Raw genomic sequence first — 23071 nt, 5'->3', positions numbered from 1 at the left:
GCGGTCAAACGACCACCCCTCATAACTGTCAAACGCCTTTCCAATCGACCTGGCCCGGGTATCCTGGAAGGATATTGACCTCATTCCGTCAGTAGAGGATGACTGGTGGTTCTTTAAAAGTGCTTTCCTCACCATCTTAAATAAGCATGCCCCATTCAAAAAAAGTAGAACTAAGAACAGATATAGCCCTTGGTTCACCCCAGACTTGACTGCCCTTGACCAGCACAAAAACATCCTGTGGCGTTCTGCATTAGCATCGATATGCAACTTTTCAGGGAAGTCAGGAACCAATATACACAGTCAGTTAGGAAAGCTAAGGCTAGCTTTTTCAAACAGAAATTTGCATCCTATAGCACTAATTCCAAAATGTTTTGGGACACTGTAAAGTCCATGGAGAATAAGAGCACCTCCTCCCAGCTGCCCACTGCACTGAGGCTAGGAAACACTGTCACCACCGATAAATCTACGATAATCGATCATTTCCATAAGTATTTTTCTACGGCTGGCCATGCTTTCCACCTGGCTACCCCTGAAGCACCTAAAAGACTCAGACCATGAGAAACAAGATTATCTGGTCTGATGAAACCAAGATTGAACTCTTTGGCCTGAATGCCAAGCGTCACGTCAGGAGGAAACCTGGCTTCATCCGTGCGGTAAAGCATGGTCAGGATCAAGGGAAAGATGAACAGGATATCTACGCTCCGGTTGGAGATCCTGGATGAGACAGAAGGCCAACTGCACCTCACGGTGAGTCTCTGTGGCTGTATAACCACCCGTATATTTACTACCGAGATACAGGGTTTGGTTGGCATCGTCTTTGTCTATAACATTGCTTTTAAAAGTGTTGCCTCTGAAAAGGGCATACAGCATTTGCAAAATGTTTTATCTCATTACTTTTCATCACTTTTATTATCACCAATCATCTCCTTTCCTTCATCACCGAGAATCATTCTCCTCAGACCACTTTGTGTAAGAGTCATAACACGTTTATTCTCCTGACAGTTGAAGGATCCGTTGTCCCGGCGATATGAAGTTCCTTTATCCACTGCCCAGTCCAGGGGTAACACTGACACCCAGGACCACCAATATGTCACTGAGTTTCAACCCGACCCTTTTGGGTTCATAGTGCGCTGAAAATCCAACGGCCGCATCCTGTGAGTATTCATTGTCTGTTGTTCTTTACGTCTAATATGTCTGGCACTGGTTAATTGATCAGATCTCATAAACCTCACATAAAACTGTTGTTACCATGTCATAGGCCTAACACATAAGATCAGTTAGGATTTATAGATCCCAAAGGGTAAATTGGCTTGCAGATACTACTGCACTGTTGGAGCTAGGAACACAAGCATTTCGCTACACCAGCAATAACTTCTGCTAAATATGTGTATGTGACAAATACAATTTCATTTGATTTATATTGCTGTGTTTCTACTTATAGCAGTCATAAGCATGACATAAGGTGGCCCTGTCCCTACTTATAGTTGCCATAAGCATGACATAAGATGCTCTCTGTCCTGACTTACAACTGTCATAAGCATGCCACCTCTGTCCTCTGTCTGTCAGTGTGAACACCACGGTGGCCCCACTGCTGTATGCTGACCAGTACCTGCAGCTGTCCACCTCCCTGGCCTCCTCACTGGTGTCTGGGCTAGGGGAACACTACACGCCCCTCAGCCTGGACGTCAATTGGACCTCCCTCACCCTTTGGAACAGGGACATTGTGCCCCACGTGAGTCTGACGTCATCGTCATCATTATCATTCATTTGTTTCCTTTTTAAATCATGGTCAGGAGTGGTAAGTAAGTCAGATGTGTCTTCTTGGTCTATCATGCAGGGCGATGCCAACCTTCATGGCTCCCATCCGTTCTACATGGTGCAGGAGGGGGATGGACAGGCTCACGGGGTCTTCCTGCTCAACAGTAATGCCATGGGTAAGAAAGCATGTTGCTCCATGTACCATATCCTTAAGCAGAAATGTTTTGTTCCAATAGGAAAGCTTTGGTTTAAGTTTGTAGATTTTCTAATCCTTCTTTTGACGATCTGACAATATAATGGGCATTAAGCCTGGAACAGACCACCAAGACAGTTCTGCCCAGAATGTCGCCAGTCAATATTTTTTTGTGTTCACATGGCACAGTACTTCAACTGTATCAAGATACAGGTTTACATGATTGAGCTGAGTTTGACCTCTCCTTCTCTCTGTAGAGGTGGTGCTGCAGCCTAGCCCTGCTCTGACCTGGGTGGCTGTGGGAGGAATCCTGGACCTGTACATCTTCTTGGGCCCTGACCCTCAGAGTGTTGTCAGACAGTACCTCCAGGTTATAGGTATGGCTATTTATGACCTTTAGGTGTAACTTCATGTCACTGAATATCCTTTTCTTGTCTCCTATCCCAATGTTGTTATGGTGGGTCGGGCCACTGGTGGGTCACAAATAATTCCTTTTGGGTAATAGCTAAGGAAAAGATAGTGGCTGTCTGTGTCCTAGTAGTTTGAACTTGCTCCCTCATCTCCTTTCCTTCATCTCCTTTCACTTATGTGGAAGAACTAGACTGGTGAAAGCAAATACATTTTCCACCATTATTCACCATCCACCATATAGGCATTATCCACCATATTGCTCTCCGCTTTTGTGACTCTTCCGTCATAGCTAATGTTTACCCCGTCCTCCTCCCCCAGGGTACCCTATGATGCCTCCTTATTGGTCACTGGGGTTCCACCTGTGTCGCTGGGGTTACCGGTCCACCAATGCAACCCGAGAGGTTGTGCGACGCATGCACAACGCCAACTTCCCCTGGTAAAGATGCTGGAGAAAACACTTATATTGTAGTACAGTATTATCACTTGGGTTGACAACTATTGGATAATGCTAACATTGAATGATTATCAACATTGGATGAGCAGATTAGCATGGAGAATTATAGTATTATCATGCTACAATGGGTTTTCTCCATGCTTATGCTAATTGGATGTTTGCGTTCTCAAGTACAGTATTATCGTGCCACTGAGGGTTCACAACTCATGGAAAACACTCACTGCATTCTTTAGTTCAACTGCTTTTGTTTTTGGTCAGGACGTGCAGTGGAATGACCTGGATTACGCAGACAAGCGTCAGGTGTTCACCTTTGACCCCCAGCGCTTTGTGGACCAGCCAGACATGCTGAAGGAGTTCCATCAGAAGGGCATGAAGTACATTCTCATCCTGGTAAGAGAGAGGCCTCAACCCTCACAACATGTGGGACACATAGGCACACTAATAACTCATATTAGATTGAAATAGTGGTTCAATGTCATTTTTGATTCTAAATAACAGTCAGCATTGTGATTAAATATTTAAAAGTGCAGTATTGGAAGGTACAAGTCAAGGAAACTTTCTTTCTCAATCCACAAGATGGCAGAAAAAGCATTACTGTAATTTATTTTAGAAGCATGTTTCCTGTTTGTTCTCTTTCCCAGGACCCTGGAATCAGCAGCACCAGCCCCCCTGGTACTTACCCACCCTTTGATGAGGGTCAGCGGAGAGGGGTCTTCATCAGGAACTCTACAGGACAGACACTCATAGGGAAGGTCAGACCTAAAACTCTCACTTCTCTATCTGGAGACCCACTGTAAACTGGGCTACATATACTCTGAATAGTTTGGAAAGAACATATGTTTTATCTGCTTGATAACATTGTGTATGTCCATTGTGTATTCAAGTAATGTGTCCTCTGAAAAGCAAGGTAACACTAAACAAAACCCCCTCGAAGCTGTGTGTGTGTGTGTGTGTGTGTGTGTGTGTGTGTGTGTGTGTGTGTGTGTGTGCGTGCGTGCGTACGTGCAGGTGTGCGTGTTGTGTGGAAAGGTATGCATGTTCGGTTCCTCACTCTTCTTCCTCTGTGTCCAGGTCCGACAGCGTTCCCTGACTTCACCAACCCAGAGACACAGAGCTGGTGGGAGGACTTCATTCGGGAGTTCAACTCCAGAGTCCCGCTAGATGGCCTGTTGATTGTGAGTGTGTCGCAGATAGAAATGTCTCGTAGAGGGCTGAAATCATCCCCTATTCTATTGTATTATATTCTATATTTGCACTAACAAGCTTGCATCATCCAGGCTGTGTCAATGCTACTCAGCATCCAGCATACTCTTTCTCTTGTCCCTCTGTTCTCAGGATATGAATGAACCAGACAGTTTTGTGCAGGGCTGTGTGGAAGGGTGTCCTGACAGTGATTTGGATAGCCCCCCCTACGTGCCACGTGAGTGTACTGCAGCTGAGTAGTTTCCTGTCTATATAAAATCAGTTGAGAAATTTAGTGATTTCATTCATTAATTTTCATTCTGTCTCCATAGACACATACAGGGGTGTTTGGAGGACACTGTTACACACTGCATGTCTGCTCAACAGAACCTGTCCACTCACTACAACCTGCATAACCTCTATGGGCTGACAGAGGTTAGCGCCACCCACAGGTCAGACACAGCACTACAGGGATCAGTGTCGCACTTATCCTGAGACTGAGCACTTTTACTTCTGCTTGTTTGAATGAAGCAGATTGTATTTATCTTGTCTACATTACACATTTGAAACTGTAGTTGGAAGATCAGTTATAGCCTTTGACCCTCTCAGTGCCCTGGTGAAGGTCTGGGGGTCGCGACCCTTCGTGCTGTCCCGCTCCTCCTTCCCTGGCATCGGCCGTTTCTCCGGAGTCTGGACGGGAGATGTGAGGAGCGACTGGGAGCAGCTCAGATACTCCATCCCTGGTGAGGGGAAAGACATCGCCAACATTCCCATCTCCGTTCCAAGCCATTCCTATTCTCAACAAGATTCCCAAAGCTATTCACAAGCCCTGTGTGTTTTAGCCATCAGAGTACTAATGGTACCGATGCACCATCCAGACAGTACATGTTGCAGTGTGCTCTTACTCAGCACTTTGTCTCTATTGTCTTTAGTTGAAAGAGTGCCTAGACAGAGTTGGAGTCTTTTCAGTGGTAGTTATCTATGGACTTGAATGAGGGGTTTGAATAGAAAAATGCCCAGACTTGTAATGGAACCACCTACTATTTATTTGACTGTATGTAACTAGCAAGTACAGAGAGATGCCTCTGACTGCCTGACATCAAAGTTAAATAATGAATACAGTAATAATGAATAAATATGAATTAATATGTTCAATATCCGTCTGTCCCTCCACCCCCCAGCGGTGCTGCTGTTTGGCCTGTTCGGGATGCCCCTGGTGGGGGCGGATGTGTGTGGGTTCGGGGGGGACACCACAGAGGAGCTGTGTGTACGCTGGACCCAGCTTGGAGCCTTCTACCCCTTCATGAGGAACCACAACGACAAGCCCAACGCTGTGAGTGTGTGTGTGTGTGTGTGTGTGTGTGTGTGGGTGGGTCTTATGGTCTTTACAGTTAACTCAGTTGGATAGGAATTTACCACAATTTTTTCCTGACCTGCTAATGTCTTTTCACTGTGTCTATGTAACCAAGTTACAATGTTTTCCTATTTACCATGGTGGCTGACCTGCTAGTGTTTTCACTGTGTCCATGTAACAGTCCATCAGTCCCATGTATTATGAATGGAGGTAACTCTAGCTCTGTGTGTAGCCCCAGGAGCTCTATGTGTTTGGGCTGGAGGCCCAGGCAGCCATGCGTAGCGCGGTGATGTTATGTTACTCTCTCCTGCCGTTCCTCTACACACTCTTCTACCAATACAGTTATACACTGAGCATACAAAACATTAAGAACACCTTCCTAATATTGAGTTGCATCCCACTTTTAACCATCAGATCAGCCTCAGTTTGTCGGGGCATGGACTCTACAAGGTGTTGAAAGCGTTTCACAGGGATGCTGCCCATGTTGACTCCAATGCTTCCCACAGTTGTGTCAAGTTGGCTGGATGTCCTTTGGGTAGTGGACCATTCTTGATACATACAGGAAACTATTGAAAGACCAGCAGCGTTGCAGTTCTTGACACAAACTGGTGCGCCTGGCACCTACTACCATACCCCGTTCATAGGGACTTAAATATTTTGTCTTGCCAATTCACCCTTTGAATGGCACACATAGACCATCCAGTTGTCTCAAGGTTTGAAAATCCTTATTTAACTTGTCTCCTCCCCTTCATCTACACTGATTGAAGTGGATTTAACAAGTGACAACAAGGAATCATAGCTTTCACCTCAATCAGTCCATGGCATGGAAAGAGCAGGTGATCCTAATGTTTTGTACACTCAGTGTATTACTATAGGCCTTTCATATTGTCGCTGAAATTAGTTCGCAACTGATTAAAGGGATTCCTAGGAGACCAAGACCATCTTTTCTGTTGTTAACAGACATAAATTGATAAAAATCCATCTGTGTGAGTCTTTCTTAGGGTCTTGTAGGCTTACTTCAGGACCAGACAAAGATGTGTAATACTGTTGTACTGTGTATACTATAACCATATTTCAGTGGTCACCTCTTTCATCCCTTCCTCATTATGCCAGCCGTTCTACAGTAAGGGTCAGTACCTGCTCCTCCCAGCCCCTGTGGACACCATCAATGTCCATGTGAGAGAGGGACACATCATCCCACAGCAGGTGTGTGTCCTCTGTACACAATAGAATTTGGTTGTCTGTTGTTTCATCGTGTGACAAAGCTTCATCTTAGGCCCATATTGTGGGTGTTACATACTGATGGTGGAGGAGATGAATGAGCTGCCAAACTCTCATATCATGAAATCAATTCAAGTTATTTGTCATAGAACAAGAGACCCAAAATTCCTTTGTGAAACTATGTGATAAAACCTAAAATGAAATACTCTCTGCGTACTAATCCGACAATGTTGTTTTGAAGCTTGTGTGAGTTTTCTGTGTAAAACCTGTTGCCTGTTTTAATCAGTAATTATATATTTCAATGAAAAATCCCCTCAAACCCCCTCCAACTGAGATACAGGAGCCAGGCCTGACTACCTCAGCTTCTCGCAGTAACCCTTTCCTCCTGATGGTGGCGCTGTCTCCTGGGGGCTGGGCCTGGGGTGACCTGTTCTGGGATGGCGGGGACAGTCTGGACACCTTCCAGAGAGGAGACTACTCCTGTGTTATCTTCATCGCTGGACAGGTAGGAGATGTAGAGGTCACATAGGGTCCTGAGTTTTTCCTGATCACATGACCTGGCCAAGGAAAACTCTGGGCCCTAGTTATAGCCCACTTCAAGGCTATCCCTGATGCAGTGATTAAAAGTTTAGTAAGCTTTATGCGACATCTTTCTGAGTGCGGACCATCAAACATTTTGTTTGTCCTTCAAGGTATTTCATGACATTTGGGTAGGAAAAACGTAGGGCCCTAAATGGACTTTAACCTGTCTGGGCCAGTGGGACGCTTGCGTCCCACCCTAATCAACAGCCAGTGGAATCGCGTCGCGCGAAATGCAAAACCTCATAAATGCTATAACTTCAATTTCTCAAACATATGACTATTTTACACCGTCTTATAGATACACCTCTCCTGAATCGAACCACGTTGTCCGATTTCAAAAAGGCTTTACAGCAAAAGCAAAACATTAGATTATGTTAGGAGAGAACCCAGCCAGAAATAATCACACAGCCATTTTCAAAGCAACTAGATGCATCACAAATACCCAAAACACAGCTAAATGCAGCACTAACCTTTGACAATCTTCATCAGATGACAATCCTAGGACATCATGTTACACAATACATGCATTTTTTGTTCGATAAAGTTCATATTTATATATAAAAACAGCATTTTACATCGGCGCGTGACATTCAGAAAATCTTTTCCCTCAAATGCTTCCGGTGGATCAGCGCTACAATTTACAAAATTACTATTCGAAAACATTGTTAAAATGTAATATTGTCATTCAAAGACTTATAGATGAACATGTCTTGAATGCCACCGCTTTGCCAGACTTAAAAATAACTTTACTGGGAAATCACACTTTGCAATAAACGACGTGGTATGCCCAGCAAAATAGGCTAGGCTATACATGTTGGAGCCATCTTGGAACGATCAACCATCAAAAATACTATTGTAAATAAAACCTTACCTTTGATTATCTTTATCAGAAAGCACTTCCAGGAATCCCAGGTCCATAACAAATGTAGTTTTGTTCGAAAAAGTTAATCATTTATGTCCCAATTGTTAGCGCGCTCCGAAGGCTACTGAAAATGTACCGTGGTGAGTCGGACTTGTCGTCACGAATGTACAAAAATTTAACATAAATCTTTAGGGCCTTTTTCAACCAGAGCTTCAATAATATTCCATGGGGACGTTTGCATTGTCTTTCAAAACGTTTCAAAAGGGGAGGGTAGCCATGGGCGGCCGCGTCATAATGGTAAATGGCCCTCCACCTGTGACCACTTTCCACAGCCTCTCTTTCAGTCAGTTTTGATAGTAGGAGACTCAAACCACTTTGTAAAGACTGGGGACATCTAGTGGAAGCCTTAGGAAGTGCTAAATGATTCATAAGGACCTGTGTGTTTCAATGGCAAATGTTTGAAGGGATATCCACACATCAGATTTCAGTTTCCTGTCAGGATTTGTCTCAGGGTTTTGACTGCCATATGAGTTCTGTTATACTCACAGACACCATTCAAACAGTTTTAGAAACTTTAGGGTGTTTTCTATCCAAATCAAACAATTATATGCATATTCTAGTTACTGGGCAGGAGTAGTAACCAGATTAAATCGGGTACGTTTTTTATCCGGCCGTGCAAATACTGCCCCCTATCCCCAACAGGTTTTAAAGAGAGGATGGAGATCAGAGAGTTATCTAGGGTGATTTGGATGTTTCTGCAGTACAGTATGTTTCTAGCAATGCTCTCAAGATTGAGATCCAGGTCCAATCCAATCAAGATAGAAGACGTACTCTTCCCCTGCCATCCTGTAAACAGTAGACCTAACTGTAATGTCTAATGTATAGTGGTACTATACATGTGTGTGTTTGCCAGTGGGGATCAATAAGGTTTTTCATTTGATCCAGTCCCAGGTGGTGAGTGACCCCCTGCGTCAGAACGGGGCGCTGGACGGGCTGGTGCTGGGAGGGCTGCGGCTGTTCGGGGTGCCTTCCCCACCACGCTATGTATGGGCCAATGGAAAGAAAGTGTGGGATTTCTCTTATCTGACTGACACCAAGGTGAGCGGTAGCTGGCTGAGTTACCTCTATAGAGTTTAGAATTAAGAAATAGTAGAACGAACATTCTAATTCTGCTTGCCTACCTGTCTATTCTATTCTACAGTATAATATTATATATTGCTTATAATCCTTTCTTTTTGTGTCTGTCTGTCGGTTCTGACGGTGACCAGCCTGGCCCTGCCCATGTCAGAGGTGTTTGATGTCCTGTGGAACTTATGACCCAGTGAGCCTTATGAACCGTATGACTCAGTGGACTCTGACCCAGTAGACAGCCTCTCAGGTGGTTCTGGAACTCCTGAGCTAGCACATCTCTGACAAAAACCTCCACCCAAAGTTGCCCCTCCATCACTGCTACCCTGGGTAAGACATTGCTCTAATAGACTCCTGGGTTTTCTGAATGGATGGACTACACTGAAGTATTTTGGGAAATAAAATGTGAAAAGTACAGGAGTGTTATTGGCAATGCTAACATTTTCACACGCTCAATCAGATATCTCTCCATTTCCTTGTTGTTGCAGATGAGTGATTACATGACATTGTCTCTGGTGAGTTGCTGAGACAGTGGTGTGAGATAGAGAATTGTGGTCATTCTAGAACACTAGGACGAAATGTATTATTGTTTTAATATTTTAGTTTGATTCTCTTTGAAAACGTTTTGTTTTTATACTGAACAAAAATATAAACTAAACATGCAACAATTTCTAAGATTTTACTGAATTACAGTTCGTAAAAGGAAATCAGTCCATTTAAATAAATAAATTAGGTCTTAATCTCTGGATTCCGCATGACTGGGGATACAAAAAAAAATGTTTTGCCTTTTTTTTAAATCAGTATCTGGTCTGACCATCATTGGCCTCATGCAGCGCAACACATCTCCTTCACATAGAGTTGATCAGGCTGTTGATTGTGGCCTGTGGAATGTTTTCCCACTCCTCTTCAATGGCTGTACGAAGTTGCTGAATATTGCCGGGAACTGGAACACGCTGTCTTCCACGTCGATCCAGAGCATCCCAAACATGCTCAATGGGTGACATGTCTGGTCAGTATACAGGCAATGGAAGAACTGGGACATTTTCAGCTTCCAGGAATTGTGTACAGATCCTTGCGACAGGGTGGTGCATTATCATGCTGAAACATGAGTTGATGGCGGCGGAGGAATGGCACGACAATGGGCCTTAGGTTCTCGTCACGGTATCTCTGTGCATTCAAATTGCCATTGATAGAATGCAATTTTGTTCGTTGACCGTAATATGTTTGCTCATACCATAACCCCACCGCCATCCTGGGGCAATTAACTGGCAACTGCTCTGGTGGACATACCTGCAGTCAGCCTGACAATTGCACGCCCCCTCAAAAAGGAAGACATCTGTGCCTTTGTGTTGTGTGACAAAACTGCAGCTTTTAGAGTGACCTTTTATCGTCCCCTGCACAAGGTGCACCTGTGTAATGATCATGCGGTTTCATTAGCTTCTTGATATGGCACAACAGTCAGGTGAATGGCAAAGGAGAAATGCTAACAGGGATGTAAACACATTTGTGCACTTAATGTGAGAAATAATATTTTTGTGCTTATGGAACATTTCTGGAATTTTTTATTTCAGCTCATGAAACATGGGACCAACACTTTACATGTTACGTTAATATTTTTGTTCATTGTAACTTTCTTACTGTTGTTAAGCACTTTTGAGATGCATCCCCTAAGAAATGTGCTCTATAAATAACATTTAATGGATTGATTGATACATCTTGTTTTGAGGAGAGCAGTTAGCAATGGCTCTACACTATTTGAAAGTATTTAAAATGTATCAGTATATGCCCATTTTGTACTCTTCCAGTATGATGGTAGGCTCTGTGTTAAATGTAGGAAGTAAGGCCACAGTTTAGTTGAAATGTTGAGTTCTAGATATAACACATACCTGACATGACATAAACATGCTATACAGTACCAGTCAAAAGTTTGGGCACACCTACTCATTCAAGGGTTTTTCTTTATTTTGACTATTTTCTACGTAGTAGAATAATAGTGAAGACAAAACTATGGAATCATGTAGTACCCTAAAAAGTATCCAAATCTATTTTAGATTCTTCAAAGTAGGCACCCTTTGCCCTGATGACGGCTTTGCACACTCTTGGCATTCTCTCAACAGCTTCACCTGGAATGCTGTTCCAACAGTCTTGAAGCAGTTCCCACATATGCTGAGCACTTGTTGGCTGTTGTCCTTCACTCTGTGGTCCAATTCATCCCAAACCATCTCAATTGTGTTGAGGTCGGGTGATTGTGGAGGCCAGGTCATCTGATGCAGCACTCCATCACTTTCCTTTTTGGTCAAATAGCCCTTACACAGCCTGGAGGTGTGTTGGGTCATTGTCCTGTTGAAAAACAAATGATAGTCCCACTAAGCGCAAACCAGATGGGATGGCGTATCGCTGCAGAATGCTGTGGTAGCCATGCTGGTTAAGTGTGCCTTGAATTCTAAATAAATCAGACGGTGTCACCAGCAAAGCACCCCCACACCATCACACTACCTCCATGCTTCACGGTGGGAATCACACATGCGGAGATCATTCATTCACCTACTTTGCGTCTCACAAAGACACAGCGGTTGGAACCAAAAATCTAACATTTGGACTCATCAGACCAAAGAACAGATTTTCACCGGTCTAATGTCCATTGCTCGTGTTTCTTGGCCCAATCAAGTCTCTTCTTCTTATTGGTGTCCTTTAGTAGTGGTTTCATTGCAGCAATTCGACCATGAAGGCATGATTCACACAGTGTCCTCTGAACAGTTGATGTTGATATGTGTCTGTTACTTGAACTCTGAAGTATTTATTTGGCCTGCAATTTCTGAGGCTGGTAACTAATGAACTTATCCTCTGCAGCAGAGGTAACTCTGGGTCTTCCATTCCTGTGGCGGTCCTCATGAGAGCCAGTTTCATCATAGCGCTTGATGGGTTTGGCAACTGCACTTGAAGAAACTTTCAAAGTTCTTGACATTTTCGGCATTGACTGACCTTCATGTCTTAAAGTAATGATGGACTGTCATTTCTCTTTGCTTGTTTGAGCTGTTCTTGCCATAATATGGACTTGGTCTTTTACCAAATAGGGCTATTTTCTATATACCACCCCTACCTTGTCACAACACAACTGATTGGCTCAAACGCATTAAGGAAAGAAATTCCACAAATGAACTTTTAAAAAGGCACACCTGTTAATTGAAATGCATTCCAGGTGACTACCTGGTTGAGAGAATGCCAAGAGTGTGCAAAGCTGTCATCAAGGCAAAGGGTGGCTACTTTGATTTGTTTATCTTTTTTGGTTACTCTCATTCCATATGTGTTATTTCATAGTTTTGATGTCTTCACTATTATTCTAAAATGTAAAAAACAGTACCCATAAAGAAAAACCCTGGAATGAGTAGGTGTGTCCAAACTTTTGACTGGTACTGTAGCTCACTTATACATGTACTTCTGGTTTACACACACACACACACACACACACACACACACACACACACACACACACACACACACACACACACACACACACACACACACACACACACACACACACACACACACACACACACACACCCTCCCAGAGTGTTCACAAACAGCAGCAGCTGCAGCATGAACAGTTCCAGAGGCAGTTGGATGAGCGGCTGGATCTCCTGAGGAGACAGCCGTTCCCTCCCCCAGGGACCGACCTGCCCCTGCTGGCCCCGGACGCTGACTCAGACCACAGCAGCCCCAACGGCACCCCCAACATCACCCCACGTGCATCCAACCACTCCAACCTGTCTGTGCCTGAGCTGGGCAGCTCCGCCAATGAACACGAGGACGGAGGTATGGAGGACACAAGTGGATACACACATTGATAAAGACACACGCATTGATGCACACAATTACTCACACATACTGTACACACACATACTCACTCACTTACAGTAGGTCTATAACAGTAGGTCTATAACTGCTCTATTCATCTGGGACACGGTGCAGAGGGAACCATTGTGTATAAGTAAGTCTCAACCCAGACTAATGTATCTACATTTTGTAACAAAGTGAAATGAAAGTCAAAGTCGCATACCCCAACCAGAAGCCATGGATTACAGATAACATTCGCACTGAGCTAAAGGGTAGAGCTGCCGCTTTCAAGGTGTGGGACTCTAACCCGGAAGCTTACAAGAAATCCCGCTATGCCCTGCGACGAACCATCAAACAGGCAAAGCGTCAATACAGGGCTAAGATTGAATCATACTACACCAGCTCCGACGCTCGTCTTATGTAGCAGGGCTTGCAAACTATTACAGACTACAAAGGGAAGCACAGCTGCGAGCTGCCCAGTGACATGAGCCTACTAGATGAGCTAAATCACTTCTATGCTCGCTTCGAGGCAAGCACGTGTGCTCCGGGCATGTGCTGACCAACTGGCAGGTGTCTTCACTGATATTTTCAACATGTCCCTGATTGAGTCTGTAACACCAACATGTTTCAAGCAGACCACCATAGTCCCTGTGCCCAAGAACACAAAGGCAACCTGCCTAAATGACTACAGACACGTAGCACTCACGTACAGAGCCATGAAGTGCTTTGAAAGACTGGTAATGGCTCACATCAACACAATTATCCCAGAAACCCAAGACCCACTTCAATTTGCATACCGCCCAAACAGATCCACAGATGATGCATTCTCTATTGCACTCCACACTGCCCTTTCCCACCTGGACAAAAATAACACCTATGCGAGAATGCTATTCAATGACTACTCTTCAGCGTTCAACACCATAGTACCCTCAAAGCTCATCACTAAGCTAAGGAAATTGGGACTAAACACCTCCCTCTGCAACTGGATCCTGGACTTCCTGACGGGCCACCCCCAGGTGGTGAGAGTAGGTAGCAACACATCTGCCACACTGATCCTCAACACTGGAGCTCCCCAGGGGTGCGTGCTCAGTCCCTTCCTGTACTCCCTGTTCACCCACGACTGCATGGCCAGGCACGACTCCAACACCATCATTAAGTTTGCAGACGACACAACAGTGGCAGGCCTGATCACCGACAACAACGAGACAGCCTATAGGGAGGAGGTCAGAAACCTGGCCGGGTGGTGCCAGAATAACAACCTATCCCTCAACGTAACCAAGACTAAGGAGATGATTGTGGACTACAGGAAAAGGAGCACAGAGTACGCACCCATTCTCATCGACGGGGCAGAAGTGGAACAGGTTGAGAGCTTCAAGTTCCTTGGTGTCCACATCACCAACAAACTAGAACGGTCCAAACACACCAAGACAGTCATGAAGGGGGCACGACAAAGCCTATTCCCCCTCAGGAAACGAAAAATATTTGGCATGGGTCCTGAGATCCTCAAAAGGTTCTACAGCTGCACCATCGAGAGCATCCTGACCGGTTGCATCACTGCCTGGTACGGCAATTGCTCGGCCTCCGACCGCAAGGCACTTCAGAGGGTAGTGCGTACGGCCCAGTACATCACTGGGGCAAAGCTGCCTGCCATCCAGGACCTCTACACCAGGCGGTGTCAGAGGAAGGCCCTAAAAATTGTCAAAGACCCCAGCCACCCCAGTCATAGACTGTTCTCTCTACTACCGCATGGCAAGCGGTACCGGAGTGCCAAGTCTAGGACAAAAAGGCTTCTCAACTGTTTTTACCCCCAAGCCATAAGACTCCTGAACAGGTAACCAAATGGTTACTCGGACTATTTGTATTGTGTGCCCCCCCCAACCCATATTTTACACTGCTGCTACTCTCTGTTTATGTTATATGCATAGTCACTTTAACCATACATTCATGTACATACTACCTCAATTGGCCCGACCAATCAGTGCTCCCGCACATTGGCTAACCGGGCTATCTGAATTGTGTCCCACCACCCGCCAACCCCTCTTTTACGCTACTGCTACTCTCTGTTCATCATATATGCATAGTCACTTTAACCATACCTACATGTACATACTACCTCAATCAGCCTGACTAACCGGTGTCTGTATATAGCCTTGCTACTCTTATTTTCAAATGTCTTTTTACTGTTGTTTTATTTCTTTACTTACCTACACATACCTTTTCTTCGCACTATTGGTTAGAGCCTGTAAGTAAGCGTTTCACTGTAAGGTCTACACCAATATCTCACCCCAATTCTGCCACAACACCGCCCCATGGTGACTGAGTGTTTGGTCTTGTATTTCCCAGAGGACATTGTGGCCACAGACCTGATAGAACAGATGCTGAATATGGAGCCCCAGAGGAGGCCTTCTGCTGAGAGCGTGCTCAAACACCCCTTCTTCTGGAGCCTGGAGAAACAGCTGCAGTTCTTCCAGGTCACAATCAAATCCAGTACTTTTCTATTAAAGCTGTTCTACATAAATCAATATAGAGATGCAACTGTGAACTCACGTCGATGAATATGTGCAACATTTTTCAATAACGTCATTTTCTTTTTTTTAAATAAAAACCCATATTTCATCTTGTTTCCCCTGTAGGACGTGAGTGACAGGATTGAGAAGAAGCCACTGGACGGACCAATCGTAAGGCAGCTGGAGCGAGGGGGATGGGCCGTGGTGAAACTGGACTGGAGGGAACACATCACAGTGCCTCTACAGACCGGTAAGAGACTGGCCTGAGATCAGTTATAGCTACAACCACATACCTGCTCTTACAAGACTTTGTCCATGTCATGAGTGTAGACTGGTAAAGAGACTGGTCTGAATTCAGTTTTAACACTACAAATATGCTAGTGCCTTTAATGTATGAACATAACGAGATTCAAAACCTGAGACATAAACTGAACAAGTTCCACAGACATGTGACTAACATAAATGTAATAATGTGTCCCTGAACAAAGGGCGGGACAAAATCAAATGTAACAGTCAGTATCTAGTGTGGCCACCAGCTGCATTAAGTACTGCAGTGCATCTCCTCCTCATGGACTGCACCAGATTTGCCAGTTCTTGCTGTGAGATGTTACCCCACTCTTCCACCAAGGCACCTGCAAGTTCCCAGACATTTCTGGGGGGAATGGCCCTAGCCCCCACCCTCCGATCCAACAGGTCCCAGACGTGCTCAATGGGATTGAGATCCGGGCTCTTCGCTGGCCATGGCAGAACACTGACATTCCTGTCTTGCAGGAAATCACACACAGAACGAGCAGTATGGCTGGTGGCATTGTCATGCTGGAGGGTCATGTCAGGATGAGCCTGCAGGAAGAGTACCACATGAGGGAGGAGGATGTCTTCCCTGTAACGCACAGCGTTGAGATTGCTTGCAATGACAACAAGCTCAGTCCGATGAGGCTGTGACACACCGCCCCAGAGGATGACGGGCCCTCCACCTCCAAATCGCTCCAGAGTACAGGCCTCGGTGTAACGCTCATTCCTTCGACGATAAACGCAAATCTGACCATCATGAGTGTCTCCAAATGTATTTGCTAACTTAATATGCTACTGTATAAGAAAGAAATGGTGAGAGAAAGTTCGCTGTGACTGTTGCATTCATGACTTTTAATTTGCATAATAGTAATTTATCTATTTAGCTCGTTGGTATGTTTTTATTTTATGCCTTGTGGATAACTAGTAGGCTGAAGATTTCCTGGCAGGTAGACTATATTTATAGGATATCTAACATTAAACCAGGACATTGTGAGTTATTTCAATCTTGCTGTATTATTAAGAGACTTGACTAGGGGATTGGTGTGTTTTACAGATTTTAGAATAAATTATAATAATTTACTAGGCGGATTACTCATTGCATGTATTTTCTCTTTTGGTAGATCTACGCGAATTCCAGTCAAATAAAGGAGGGTCCGTTAGAGATCTTCTCCATGAGAAACAAGGTGTGGTGTCTTTCCGGCTAAATGGAGCACCAGTACTTTTATGATGTACGATTCATGGCTGGAGGGAAGGAGTGACAGAATTATGTTTTGGTGTAACAGTGTATGTATACCCTTCTCTGTGCCACAGGCTCTTATGCGCGTTTACCTGATTAGATGTCAGTTTATATGAATCCTTCTTCATTGGTCCCTCCTATAGAAGCACCATTACAGGGAGTTACCAGCAGAGGTCCAGGAGACTCTGGGCTCTATCCCTGATGACTTTGTCTCCTACTTCACTTCCCGCTTCCCCCACCTGCTGCGCCACACCTACAGTTGAAGTCGTAAGTTTACATACACCTTAGCCAAATACATTTAAACTCAGTTTTTCACAATTCCTGACATTTAATCCTAGTAAAAATTCCCTGTCTTAGGTCAGTTAGGATCGCCACTTTATTTTAAGAATGTGAAATGTCAGAATAATAGTAGAGAGAATTATTTATTTCAGCTTTTATTTCTTTCATCACATTCCCAGTGGGTCAGAAGTTTACATACACTCAATTAGTATTTGGTAGCATTGCCTTTAAATTGTTGAACTTGGGTCAAATGTTTCGGATAGCCTTCTACAAGCTTCCCACAATAAGTTGGGTGAATTTTGGCCCATTCTTCCTGACAGAGCTGGTGTAACTGAGTCAGGTTTTTAGGCCTCCTTGCTCGCACATGCTTTTTCAGTTCTGCCCACAAATGTTCTATATGATTAAGGTCAGGGCTTTGTGATTGACACTCTAATACCTTGACTTTGTTGTCCTTAAGCCATTTTGCCACAACTTTGGAAGTATGCTTGAGGTCATTGTCCATTTGGAAGACCCATTTGATACCAAGCTTTAACTTCCTGACTGATGTCTTGAGATTTTGCTTCAATATATCCACATAATTTTCCTACCTCATGATGCCATATATTTTGTGAAGTGCACCAGTCCCTCTTGCAGTAAAGCAACCCCACAACATGATGTTGCCACTCCCATACTTTACGGTTGGGATGGTGTTCTTCGGCTTGCAAGCCTCCCCTTTTTTCCTCCAAACATAACAATGGTCATTATAGCCGAACAGTTTTATTTTTGTTTCATCAGACCAGAGGACATTTCTCCAAAAAGTACAATCTTTGTTCCCATGTGCAGTTGCAAACTGTAGTCTGGCTTTTTTATGGCGGTTTTGGAGCGGTGGCTTCTTCCTTTCTGAGCGGCCTTTCAGGTTATGTCGATATAGGACTCGTTTTACTGTGGATATAGATACTGTTGTATCTGTTTCCTCCAGAATCTTCACAAGGTCCTTTGCTATTGTTCTGGGATTGATTTGCACTTTCGCACCAAAATACGTTTATCTCTAGGAGACAGAACGCGTCTCCTTCCTGAGCGGTATGACGGCTGTGTGGTCCCATGGTGTTTATACTTGCGTACTATTGTTTGTACATATGAACGTGGTACCTTCAGGCGTTTGGAAATTGCTTCCAAGGATGAACCAGACTCGTTGAGGTCTACAATTCTTTTTCTGAGGACTTGGCTGATTTCTTTTGATTTTCCCATGGTGTCAAGCAAAGAGGCACTGAGTTTGAAGGTAGACCTTGAAATATATCCACAGATACACCGCCAATTGACTCAAATGATGTCCATTAGCCTATCAGAAGCTTCTAAAGCCATGACATCCTTTTCTGTAATTTTCCAAGCTGTTTGAAGGCATAGTCAACTTAGTGTATGTAAACTTCTGACCCACTGGAATTGTGATACAGTGAATTATAAGTGAAATAATCTGTCTGTAAACAATTGTTGGAAAAATTACTTGTGTCATGCACAAAGCAGATGTCTTAACCGACTTGCCAAAACTATAGTTTGTTAACAAGAAATTTGTGGAGTGGTTGAAAAACGAGTTTTAATGACTCTAACCTAAGTGTATGTAAACTTCCGACTTCAACTGTATGCATTATAAGGTTTAATATTGTTCCACAGTACTTTTCTAGTCTCTGCTTCTAATAAAAAATTATCTGAGAGATGTGTGAGTTCAGTGTGTCTGTGAGAAGAGCCTCAAAGATAAAAGAGATGCAGAGACACAGAACTCTGCAGGGGAGTGAAAGAGATACGAGACTAGTCAGACATACCACTATAAATCAACTAGGGGAGTGGACATTTACTGCTCAGCCTTTAGATAACACTGAAACTCTTGTTTGTATAGCTGTGTAGGCATATGCTTGGTCTCTTGAGTAGAAGATAATGACGTAGGCAGTGACATCACTCCGGTTTGACTACAAGTGTAATAAAAGAACTTAATAAAAGTACCCTTTTATATTTTGCAGTACTTACTAGGAGACATGCGCGTTATGTTCCTGTGGTCAACTTCTGTCTGCAATTGCATTAATAAAGGTTTTTGATTGATTTACTTAAAGATATTGTCTGAATGCTAATTTCACCAAGGAGCCAATGACTGACAAGGAACAAGGAATGAACCCCAACATTTGGTGAGCTTGCCAGGAGTGAGTGTCCACCCCGGTTGGAGGAGATCCACACCATGGTGCCAGAGCTCCAAATTAAACAAGGTAAGCAGACACCTGTTTAATCCCAGTCTGTAATTAATTGGCATTCACTGGTGTGGTTTCCCTCTAACAAGTAAGTGGCAACTCACTCACTCTAAAATATAGACATAGTCAGATTCTAGATTGGAGAAATTACATAACGGGCTATTGGTGAAATGCATGATGTCAATATAGGATGAATGAAATTAATGATTGATGATTTTAGGTTTTATTTCGGGTGGTAATGCGGGGGACCATGTCACAGATTTCTTCGTCGTCAGACGATATAGCGAAATCCTCGTCGGAGAACGTGGACCAATACGCAGCAGAGTTCGTGCTCATCATCTTAATTTATTAAATGAAGGTGACCACGAGAAAACAAGAAAACAAAAACGATGAATGGCAGTTTCGCAGGCTATACCTAGCAGTGCAAAATACAACTCCCCACAACCTACCAAACAAACACACACCTACTTATAGGACTCCCAATCAGAGGCAACTTGAAAGACCTGCCTCCAATTGAGAGTCCAGCACCCAAAACTACACATAGAAAAACAAACCTAGAACCTATACCAAAACTAACACACCCCTCTACAACACACACAAAACCCCATAATACAAAACAAACATACCTCTGCCACGTCCTGACCAAATATAGGACGTGACAGACCATTACTGAATACTAGTTGTTTTGGAGAGGTGGATTTGTAATAATCATCTCTTCTATTTTATTTTGGGTTGTAATGCGGGCGTCTATTACTGAATACTGGTTATTTTATTTAGGAGAGGTGGTTCAGAGATAATAATCATCTATTTTTATTTTGTAGAGATAATTCAGCGACAATTACCCAATACTAGTTATTTTGGTTTTGAAGAGGTGGTTCAGCGTTAATCATCTATTTTTATTTTGGGTTGTAATGTGGGCGACCATTATTGAATACTAGTTATTTTTTATTTTTGTAGAGGTAATTCAGCGAAAATTACCAAGGCCACCTTGACCTATGGGAGGGTGGTTTATTTTATTTTGTAGAGGTACCCAGTGAATGAGTTGTTGTTTATGAATAGTGGTAATTCTGTGTGAAATTTACCCAGTGAATGAGTTGAGTTGTTTATGAATAATGGTAATTCTGTGTGAAATTTACCCAGTGAATGAGTTGAGTTGTTTATGAATAGTGCGTTGTATGTTTCATTGTTTTTTTTGTCTGTGGATTATGGCGGGATTTATTGGGTGATGGACCAATGGTGGAATAAAAAGTTAGGAGTAGGACAGAAGTTATTTGAATAAAAGGTTGAACATATTTGTTAGTGACACTCCGGTTCTAAAGTATAACAATAGGACAAGACAAAACACACGTCCGGCTGCTATGCCATCTTGGAAACCTGTACCGGTACCGGTACCCCTGTATATAGCCCCGCTATTGAGATTTTGTGTTCCTTTTTAACCTTAGTTTATTTAGTAAATATTTTCTTAACCAACAATGCAGTTCAAGAAATAGAGTTAAGGGCTTGTAAGTAAGCATTTCACGGTAAGGTCTACACCTCTTGTTTTCGGCACATTTGACAAATAACATTTGATTTGATTTGGAATCGTTCCAAGGTCCCCCAATGCATCAAGAGCCAAGGGTGTAAATTAACTAGTGTGGGCAGAGATAATCTGTTTTATTTGCAATGGAGTCCCTCCTCATGTCAAGCAATGCAAGGGGGGAATTCTTCTGTTGATGTTGTTGGAAGACTTAAGTCAACAATGGTAATTTTACTGTCCAATGTTCCCTCAGTGAGCCTTTTCACTGTAAAGAGGTGTATATCTTTGTATAGGTGATGACTTGATAATGACTTAATCATCGATAATCAGGTGATGTGGCCGTTATGCCTTTTTAAATAACACTATGCTATGTTTGTGAGCTCTGTGAGGGTAGACGTCTCTTAAAACTTTTTGGTGACAGGGGGCAATATTCGGAAATGATGAATAACGTGCCCAAATTAAACTGCCTGCTACTCGGGCCCAGAAGGTAGGATATGCATATTATTAATATATTCGGATAGAAAACACTCTGAAGTTTCTAAAACTGTTTGAATGATGTATGTGAGTATAACAGAACTCATATGGCAGGCAAAAACCTGAGAAAAAATCCAACCAGGAAGTGGTTTGTAGTTTTTCAACTGGTTGCCAATCCAAACCACAGTGTCTGTGGGGTCATTTTGCACTTCCAAAGGCTTCCACTAGATGTCAACAGTCTTTAGAACCTTGTTTCAGGCTTCTACTGTTTCTGGGGAGAGAATAAGAGCTGTCTCAAGCCTGGGACCAATGAGTTGTTTACTGCGCGGTCACACCGTTCCTTTTTTTCCCTCTGTAATGAATACGCTATTGTCCGGTTGGAATATTATTGAAGATTTATGTTAAAAAGACCCTAAGGATTGATTGTAAACATCGTTTGACATGTTTCTACAAATGGTAATGGAACTATTTGACTTTTCGCCGTGGGATTTGCGCTAGTGCATTATGCGTTTGGAATAGTGATCTGAACGCGCGAACAAAACAGAGGTATTTGGACATAAATGATGGACTTTATCGAACAAAACAAACATTTTTGTGGGAGTCCTGGGAGTGCATTCCGACGAAGATCAGCAAAGGTAAGTGAAGATTTATATTACTATTTCAGAGTTTTGTTGACCCCAGAACTTGGCGGGTAACTGTATAGCTTGCTTTGATGGCTGAGCTCTGTACTTAGAATATTGAACAATGTGCTTTTGCCGTAAAGCTGTTTTGAAATCTGACACAGCGGTTGCATTAACCTGTTGGGGATAGGGGGCAGTATTTGCACGGCTGGATAAAAAACGTACCCGATTTAATCTGGTTACTACTCCTGCCCAGTAACTAGAATATGCATATAATTATTGGCTTTGGATAGAAAACACCCTAAAGTTTCTAAAACTGTTTGAATGGTGTCTGTGAGTATAACAGAACTCCTATGGCAGGCCAAAACCTGAGAAGATTTCAAGCAGGAAGTGGCCTGTCTGAGAAGTAGTGTTTCATCTTGGCTCTTTTTATTGAAGACTCAGGATCTGTGCAATAACGTGACACTTCCTACGTCTTCCATAGGGTCTCAGAGCCCGGGAAAACGTTGAACGATATCGAGGCAGGCTCTGGCTGAAACACTTTATCGCTTTTGGCAAGTGGCCACTCAGAGTACTATGGGCTTAGGCGCGTGCCCGCTTCGACCGAATGGTTTCTTTTCCTTTGTCTGTTTATCTAAACACAGATTCCCGGTCGGAATATTATCGCTTTTTTATGAGAAAAATGGCATAAAAATTGATTTTAAACAGCGGTTGACATGCTTCGAAGTACGGTAATGGAATATTTAGAATTCTTTTGTCACGAATTGCGCCATGCTCGTCACCCTTATTTAGCCTTTAGGATAGTGTCTAGAACGCACGAACAAAACGCAGCTGTTTGGATATAACGATGGATTATTTTGGACCAAACCAACATTTGTTATTGAAGTAGAAGTCCTGGGAGTGCATTCTGACGAAGACAACAAAGGTAAGAACATTTTTCTTATAGTAAATCTGA

At 43.4% G+C, this 23071-nt stretch overlaps 1 pseudogene; it reads left to right on the top strand.

The window, feature by feature from the left end:
- Nucleotides 1-660: 660 nt before the first annotated feature.
- On the top strand, nt 661-9740 carry LOC106606677 (lysosomal alpha-glucosidase-like; annotated as a pseudogene).
- The last annotated feature ends 13331 nt before the right edge of the window (nt 9741-23071 follow it).

The sequence above is a fragment of the Salmo salar genome, chromosome ssa06 (genome assembly GCF_905237065.1).
Source record: "Salmo salar chromosome ssa06, Ssal_v3.1, whole genome shotgun sequence".
NCBI lineage: Eukaryota > Metazoa > Chordata > Actinopteri > Salmoniformes > Salmonidae > Salmo > Salmo salar.
This window is presented reverse-complemented; position numbering and strand designations above follow the sequence as displayed.